A 9,188-nucleotide genomic window follows, 5' to 3' on the forward strand; every position below is an offset into this window, starting at 1 on the left:
AGTCCCTACCTGAAGGCTGGCAACCCTAGTTGGACCCTACCAGCATTTCCTGGAGTGTGATCTTTTAAAATGATCCCTCTAGGTGAAACTTTAGTATCAATTTAAGCTGCAACAATTATCAAGCGATTTTATTTAGCTCCCTGTCCTGGAAAGGTTCAAATGCACATTGTCACATAATAAACTTCTGTTAAAGGGACAGGATATTGCTCCACCTTCAGCCCCAGACAACCTTAACTCTTCCACTGGTAATAGAGGGAGGAGAGGCCCATTTTGAGCACTGCAAAGGCTATGGGGAGGATCTTAAGCAAGCGGTGTGGAGAAAAGCCATACCGCTTACACTGAAGTGAGGAACTGAGATGTGGCAGAAAACTTGGTAGAGTCCAATTCATTGTCCAGCTCAAAAAGTGTATCAGCAGTATGCCTTTGACCATGTACTGAGAGCTCCCAACTTCTTAAATTAAAAACTGAAATTCCCAGGCAGAGCCGGGAAATGGTTTATGGCAGTGCCCGGAGGTTTTTGGTGGGTCTCAGAGTAGATTCCAAAACAAAAGCTATATAACTTTTGCATGTCCTCAAAAGGATCCTGCTGCTAAGCAATACCATCCCCACATAGATTTACCTTGTTGTGATGGATGTGTTCATATGCATTGCGTGCAGAAACATTAACAAAAAGAGTTAAGAAAATATGTTTCAATAAGGGAAAATACTGGCCTTGCTTCCTTCTTTTTTGACAGCTGGACAGAAAAACTAATTGGACAGGTCATTTTTTCATACCAGACTGGCAGTCCCACAAAGTTGATGTGCTCTTTTTTAAAAAAACAGAATGTATCTTGGCAAAAATAGGAACATGATAACTAAAACATTTGTTTTTTCTCCAGCTTTACATTCTTAGGCAACTAGCCAGAGGGATAAAACTTTGGTCAGATCAGTCAAATTCAGGTTAAAGGCCATCCCTACTTCCAAAGACTTGTTTGTATTTCCCCCCTTTTAAACTGTTCAGTTTCTAAAAGAAGGGTAGGGGGGCTGATCCCTGCCTGGAAATCATATGCACTGCTGCAAATCCTCTCTCACTATTCCCAGATGTGAGGGGGTCTGGCTGTAATGGCCATTCAGTCACTGCTGAGGGAAAGGCACTCTTCACATGTTCAGAGGCACTGTGCAAGTGGCACTGAGGCTCAACGCAGACTGGAACCCATCGCACCCCATTTTGCTACTTGTTTGTAGACCAGCACTCACGGAGAGAACTCTGTATATGTTTAGAAAAATCACATAATTTCTTAGGCTGGGCCTTAGCATGGAAAATATGAGGGTTTCTGCCTAAATGAGAGATGCAGTGTGTGCTGTCTGTGTGTGTGTTTGAGGGGGAGGTCTCCAATGCTGACCCTAAAGGTATGTGGTAATTGGGATGAAGCAGGGTCTGGGTTGAGGGTAGGATTTACTGACCTCCCTGTTGCATCAGTGTAGAAAAACAGATATGACAGATTGTGTCAGGATGCTCTGCAGCTCCATAGTGGGGGGCCCTGGCAACTGGTATTCAGTGGTATACTACTTCTGAATATAATACTAAGAACATTCGATTTATATACCGCCCTTCAAGACAACTTAATGCTCACTCAGAGCGGTTTACAATGTATGTCATTATTATCCCCACAACAAAACACCCTGTGAGGTGGGGCTGAGAGCTCCAGAGAACTGCGACCTGCCCAAGGTCACCCAGTTGGCTTCAAGTGGAGGAGTGGGGAATCAAACCCAACTCTCCAGATTAGAGTCCCACGCTCTTAACCACTACACCAAACTGGAGGTTTGACTTCACTATCATGACTCACTTATTTTCTTGTCTTCTCTTTCTGTTGCCATTCTTTCTCTCAGAACACTCAAGCCAACTTAACAACCTTTAAAAAAACCACACAATTTAATTTTTGAGGAGGGCTTTCTTACACAGCTGATAGGGCTGTGCAGGAAGGAAATGGCTCAGAGAGATGCACTGGTGACTGTAAACTATACTACTGTGTATTGTCTGTTGCTGTAAAAATGCTCCTGCTTTTTAATGTTTTATTTCAGTACTATTTTTGGTTTTGTTGTTCTTCAGCGTGGTATTGGATTTCTGCTTGTTGTCACGTTTCTGCTCTCCTACCCTGTTGTACTGTTTAGTGAATGTCCCAGCCAATGTTTGTATTGACTTATACTGTGTAATCTGTCTTGAGTATCTGTGAATAAGGCAGACAATAAATAACATAAACATATAAGCCATTTATAAGCAACCATATTTTTTCAATAAATGGGCTTTATATTTGGTCCCAGAAAGTTAAAATGGGGGGGGGGGGTCCATTACCACCATCTCCGGTAAGTCAGTCTGTAGCCTTCAGGGAAATTTCAAAAATGTCTCCATTCTAGCCCACAGCCCCAGGTGATCTCAATTCCTTTGTTGTGACATCTGTCCGCAGATCTTAATACCTGGTGGAGTTCAGGCAGGGTAAGGCACTCTTAGAGATATGCAGGCCGCAGGCCTCAAATGGCTTTAAAGGTTAACACCAGTTCTTGGATCTGAGAGGAGAAACTAACTGGCAGCCATAGCAATTGCTCCAAACCAGTTGAATATGTTCTTGTTTCTCCATACCTGTTAGGAGGCAGGGGGCAGCATTTTGAAGTTCCTCCTTTCAAAGGCAGCAATATAGCTTAGACAGAACAATATTTAGTTGGGGACTCAGTTGCCCCACATTGTCCTTGCTTTGCCCCTGTGTATTTTGGCTGAATCCCAGAAATTTAGAGAAGAGAGAATGGGTGATGGAGGCTGGTAGAACAGCCAAAGACGAATTAGGAAATGTGAATTTGGGGTTGGGGAGTGGAACCATTCTGGCAGGAGATCGGCAACTGATTGTATTCATTGGAAACAAAATGTCTTGAGACACATTTTGAAGAGGTCTGCCAAGATGAGCTCATTTCCCCTCCCTAGCCTGCCCTGACCTCTGGGTGGAGAAGAGCAGTCTTGAAGCTAGGATGGTCTTTGTGGGTTTCTGGATTTTACTTCAGTGGCAGCTGGTTCTTTCATGCCCACAAGGTAGAGAATGCATCAAGGTCTTTGTGTGCTCTGATAAACCCCAATTCCCAAAGGCTAATGTGTTTGGGATCTGCTATCAGATTTCCCCAACAAAGTTTAGCTTGAGAAATCAGCCACAATCAGAACTGCTGAGAAGGAAGAAACTTGGGGGACATAATTCTGGTCATTACAGGGGCTTATAGAACTGGGTGAGTCCTATGATATGATATAGGAATCAACCTCACAAGGTTGTTATGAGGATAAAGTAGAAGAGAGGATAGAAATGTAAGTAGCTTTGTGTCACCATTAGAAAGGTGAGGAATGTATGAATGAATGAATGAATGAATGAATGAACAGATTTGGGTCAGTTCTGGGTGATCCAAGGGGAACAGAAGGAATCTTGATCTGTGGGCCTGTACTAGTGGCTCTGGCTGTGGGAAGAGCTTTGATCAAGGCTGTAGAACTGGGGAGGGGGCAAGAAGGTAAACTTTTAGAAATAGTGGGGGGAGGGTGGGATATTTTACAACATGTTATTTCCCTGTTTAAAATAGCCATCCCCCTCTCCCAGGGGGCTGCTATTCACCCCAGTAAGGAAAAATGACATACAATGCCTGCCTTTCCCTCCTCCTGTTGGTTTAATAACAGCCTGTGGAGGGGGCATTTTTGATTGGGGATATGACACAGAGCCTGCTATTCCGGAATGAGGAAGTAGGTATGTAAGCAAAACGCAAAACAGAAAGGTAACAAAAAGGTTTAGTTAGGGTGGGGTATGGTTGGGATTTACAGAAACGAGCCTAGCTGTAAGGTCATTCGGTAAGGATACTTAAGGCAATACCTGCCTGCCCTCTAGTGGTAAACTCTATGATTGCCTGTCCAGATATACTTCATAAACGGAGTCTTCTTGTTAACTGTGGTCCGTAGGATAACACACACAATACATTTTTACTGAGACCAAATAGATTATTACCAAAAATAGTAAATGATCTTTCAAGTTCACCTGGACTCTGCATCAAGTCAGTGATTCAAGAGCCCTGAATCCAAACTGTTGAAAGAAAGTGAGGACTGACTCCCTGAAGAGTCCTACTCTTCTCTTGGTCACAATAAGTTGTCTTCCTCACAAGGTGGTCCCTTACCTTCCCAGCCAGTTTGGTGTAGTGGTTAAGAGCAGTGGGACTCTAATCTGGAGAACCGGGATTGATTCCCCACTCCTCCTCTTGAAGCCAGCTGGGTGACCTTGGGTCAGTCACAGCTCTCTCAGAGCTCTCTCAGCCCCCACTCACCTCAGAGGGTGATTATTGTTGTGGGGATAATAACAACATACTTTGTAAACTGCTCTGAATGGATGTTAAGTTGCCCTGAAGGGTGGTATATAAATCAAATGTTGTTATTATTCGAATTATCCAAAACACAATCAACAATAAGCAGAGGTCACGTTATTGTTGATTGGCCTTGCTAAGCTGATACAAGTTTCCACCGGAGACCTATGTATCAACCAGATATTGGCGTAATATGTACGTTGTTCCAAGTAACGCCATCTTTTGCAGTTCTGTAGGTGTTATGTCAGAAAGCTGCAGTTTTCCCATATGAATTGCAAAGTTTTTCGAGATGGTTCCAAGTTCCCCGATGACAATGGGGACTATAGTTGCATTCTTCTTCCATAGTCGGGCGGTTTCTATTACCAGATCTCTATATTTAATCATTTTTTCTTGTTCTTTTTCTTCAACTCTGGCATCCCCAGGGATTGCAATGTCGATTATCCAGACTTTTTGATTTCCCACAACTGTTACGTCTGGTGTATTATGTTCAAGGTGCTGATCAGTTTGAAATCTGAAATCCCACAAAATCTTGACTTGTTCATTTTCTAGCACTTTTTCCACCTGATGCTCCCATGAATTCTTTGATACTGGCAAGTTATACTTTTTACACAATGACCAGTGAATCAGCTTTGCGACCCTGTCATGTCTAGCTTTATAGTCCGTCCGTGCAATTTTGCTGCATTCAGAGATTAGGTGGGACACAGTTTCATTTTTTCCTGGCAAAGTCAACATTTTGGAATTTCACTGATTTTCTGAATTTTGGCTTTCATAACATTCGTTTGTAATGCTTGTTCTTGTGCTGCGAAGACCAGACCTTCAGTTTCTTTCTTGATTGTACCCATCTTCAACCATGCCCAAGTTAGGCTGTTGTCACTTTTTCCTTCATTATTTTTCATTATTATTTGTTGTTGTTGTTGTTGTTAGGGGTGGGGAACCTGGCACTCACTTGTCAATGGTCTTAAAAAATTGGCCCATTTAGGGTCCAAATCAATCTGGCATGAAGGGTAGGAGCACTTCTGCAACTTGTGTGATGACATCACTCCTAGGAGTGACATCGTTGCGCTGTGCTAGGAGTGTGCCCCAGGAGCTCCGTTCCCTCACTTTTCCCTTCACACCAGCCAGGTGAGAGGTGGAGGGGCAGATGGTAGGAGTGGGGGATCCTCCACCTGGGGACTGGAAACCCCAACACAAGGACAGGTTTGTGTGAGTCTCCTGTTGCTGATGCAGTTCCTGTTACAGTGCAGATTCAAAGACGCTTCCACATGGTAGGTTTCCTGTAGTTTCCTTACCTCAGACTGCCAGCAGTAGGCATTCTTCCTCTCCCACCTCCATGCCACTAGAGATTTTTCAGTTTTTTAAAAAATTCAGCAACAGAATATCGTTCCAAACTGTGTATTGGGTTCTCTGAATTCCCAGCTTTCATTAAAAAAAAAAGCAAGTTGCTAGCATCTTTTGTTGTGTGTTCCCTTGTACCTCCATAATGAAAGGGGCTAGAGCCCTTGTTTATAAAAAATGAAATCTAGAAATTCAGAAAACCCTGCTACACATATATGTTATAATGATGCTCAGTTGCTAGTTTAAAAAATGAAAAAGCCCTCCAGTGGCAGGAGAAGGGAATGTCAGCAAAGGGGACAAGGGCAGGGGAAATCTGCCATGTGAGCAGGACCAGGATAATCCAAATTTTCCCTCCCAGAAGGCAGATATCCAGATTTTGCTGCAATATTTCCCACACATTTGCAGCAAAATAGGTTCAGGAAGGATTGTGGAAAATCCAGAGAAAGCCCAGGAGTTGCACAAGTGCACTTCCCAGCAAAGTGCACACATTGAACAACATTGAACCTAGAGCAAATAACATGGATGAAAATGTCTAAGTGACTAGCAGTGTAGTTCTATGGAGATAGGTCCAGTCTAAGCCCATGTTTCAGTGGATAACTTTGTATGGGATTGTACGCTAAGACACAGTGGCTTTATTTGTTTATTTACTTACTCACTTCAGCTACATCATTCCCTTCATTTTACCTTCACAGAAATCTTGTGAGGTAAATTAATGTACTGTCTCACAGGACTTGTCCAGCTCCACAAGCCCTCAGAAGGACTAGAATTCTGTTCCCGCCCTGAATCTTGGCTCTCCCAATCTTTGTCCAACACACTAACCACTATACAATACTGGCACTCAGTGTATATATTTAATTTATTTACAAATGCATTTAGTTAACATATTTGTTATTTATGGAATATATACATTGCTTTTCAAGACACTTCTGATAGCTACAGATACACACAGGTCAGATTTGATTGATGCTCTCAATATATCTAGGGCTGCAGTTTTAGGTTTGGAGAAATCTCCACACAAACATGTGTGTGCGCATGCACGCACACTCACCAATAGGCTGCTAGGCTTACATTCTGTAGGGGGATGTTTTCTGTTTCTGTGTAAGTGGAGTTTCACGATATGTAAAACAAATATATGATTGATGGAACATGTCACAACATGGACAACAGTCAAGGAAAACATTTGAGGGAAGGAACAGTCTTTACAATGTAATCATATTGTAACATCATTAATTTTTTTTTTACAGGTTCATTTCGCAAAAGGAGAAGGAAAGGAGAATGAGGAGAGAGAACGAGGGGAGTGATTAGGGTTGCCAGTCTCCAGGTAGTGGCTGGAGATCTCCTGAATTACAACTGGTTTCCAGGGCACAGAGATCAGTTCAGCTGGAGAAAATGGCTACTTTTGGGGTGGACTCCATGGAATTATGCCATGCCAAGGTCCTTTCCCTCCCCAAACCCCACTTTCTCCAGGTTTCTCCAGGTTTCACCCCTCAGATCTCCAGGAATTTCCCAACTTGGAGCTGGCAACCCTAGGAGTGATGGAGAGACCAATCAATGAGAAGTGGCCAGAAGAAGGGGATAAGAAGGCAGAACATACGGCGGAGAAAAAATAAACCAAAAGGAAAATTCTGCACAGTGGAAAATCTCGACTTAAAACCACATCAAGAAAAACTTGAAGGAATAAGCACAGACAGAAAATTTGAAGAGAACCCTTGAAAATATTGCACTGAAATCTGAAGGGGGCGTTAAGTCTGTGGAATTCAGAAGAAAGCCCAAAGAGGTACAGGGCCGGAATCGGCTAAAATGGCCTGTGCAGAAAAGGCCTATTATATTCCTTAAGCTATAGCTGCATATGATAAATAGCTGCGCGCACTGTACTTGCACTGCATTCACACCCCAGATGTGAAGTTTTCTGGTTCCTGAAAGAGTTTTGCTCTGCCCACCTTTTGTAGGAAACGGTTCTTGTGACATTGGTAGAGCACTGAACCTGGAAATGATGAATATTTGAGAATATAGAAAACGTATGTGCTTGGCAAATTAAAAGTCACGCTTAAAAAAAAAACCTGTGAAATTGTGCTTGTTGGGTAGCAGGGAAATGTCCGTGTGGTTGGCAGTTAATATTTCAAACATTCTTGGGTACGGTATGTCACTGGACCCCATGGAAGAGGCTTGTTCATTTGGATCCCTGCAAATTATCTCTGGAAGGACCCCAACCTTTGCAGGAGTCACCCATCCCTGATTTTACTTTGGGTTGAATTAAGGGCAAACCATAATTATGAACATCCCCCAGGAATGATTGTTTTGAACCATACTTAAGGGGAAATGCTGCTGGGGGGAATGGGCGCTATCGGGCAACGTGGCTGTTTTTAGTTTAAAGCTATCTTGGCATGAGCTTTCACATCCATTGGCAGGGCAGGAATAGCGTGTATGCGGAATTGGAAACAGCAGGTTTTAGTGTGATTACATTTGGCCAGGGAATTAGGAATTTCAGGATTCCGGTGCTGCTTTGAGACTAGCATTGACTAGTGTACTCCAGCACACAAACAGGTGGCAATTATTGCTTATCCCAGGTATGGCCAATTTTTTTGAACCTGCGGCAAAGTTGGAATTCTGATAGCTGGGGGTGATGGGCACAACTACAAAATGGCTGCCCTAGGAGGAAAAGCCAACCACAAAATGGCTGCCACAGATGAAGCCAACCACAAAAAGTTAGGGAGTGAATCCATGCATGGCTCTAATAGTAACTCTTCAACTGTTTAACAGTCAGATGCCTTTTAAAATGTATATATTGCTTAAAAGCATTATCCTCTGTATGCACAGTTTACATTCAGATATGACATCATTGTGCAGGCCTTGGAAGTGCTCTTGGGCTTCATGCCAGGTCAATTTGGGCCCCTAAACAGGCCAAATTGGCCTAGCATGAAGCCCAGAAGCACTCCTGGGGCCTGCACAATAACGTCAGTCCTGGGAGTGACATTGTTGCACCGGGCTGGGAGTGTGCCCTGAGAGGCCCACTTCCATCCTTTTTCCTCTGCTGGGCTGGCCAAGTGAGCGGTGGCTGGGAGAGGAGGCTGAGAGTAGGGGATCCCCCGCCCTCACTGAGGGAACAACACCCCTAGGGGACCTCTGGTTTATCTTATACATTTGTCAATAAACAGATTTATTACGTTGTCTCCAGCCGGCTTTTCTTCTGGTGAAAAACAGAGGGGTCTCTTTTGATCACCAAAAAATAGGGTTGCCAGGCTCCCTCAACCTCCCAGTGGGGATTGGGGCCTAGCACTTACCTGCGTGGGTGGGTGGGGGGGTGCTCTCCTGCAAACGCGATGACATCACTTCTGGGAAGTGACATCATCACGCGGCCCCTGGGAACACGCCCTCGCTCCGCAGGGGCCCGGATTGGGGATGCTGCGGAGCATGGAAGCGCTCCTGCCCTCCACAGCAGCCCCAAACGTGCCTATTTCAGCCCAGATCAGGCTTGTTTTAGGCCCATTTTGGCGTGAATT

Source organism: Eublepharis macularius, chromosome 12, assembly GCF_028583425.1.
Source record: "Eublepharis macularius isolate TG4126 chromosome 12, MPM_Emac_v1.0, whole genome shotgun sequence".
In the NCBI taxonomy this organism is placed as follows: Eukaryota; Metazoa; Chordata; class Lepidosauria; order Squamata; family Eublepharidae; genus Eublepharis; species Eublepharis macularius.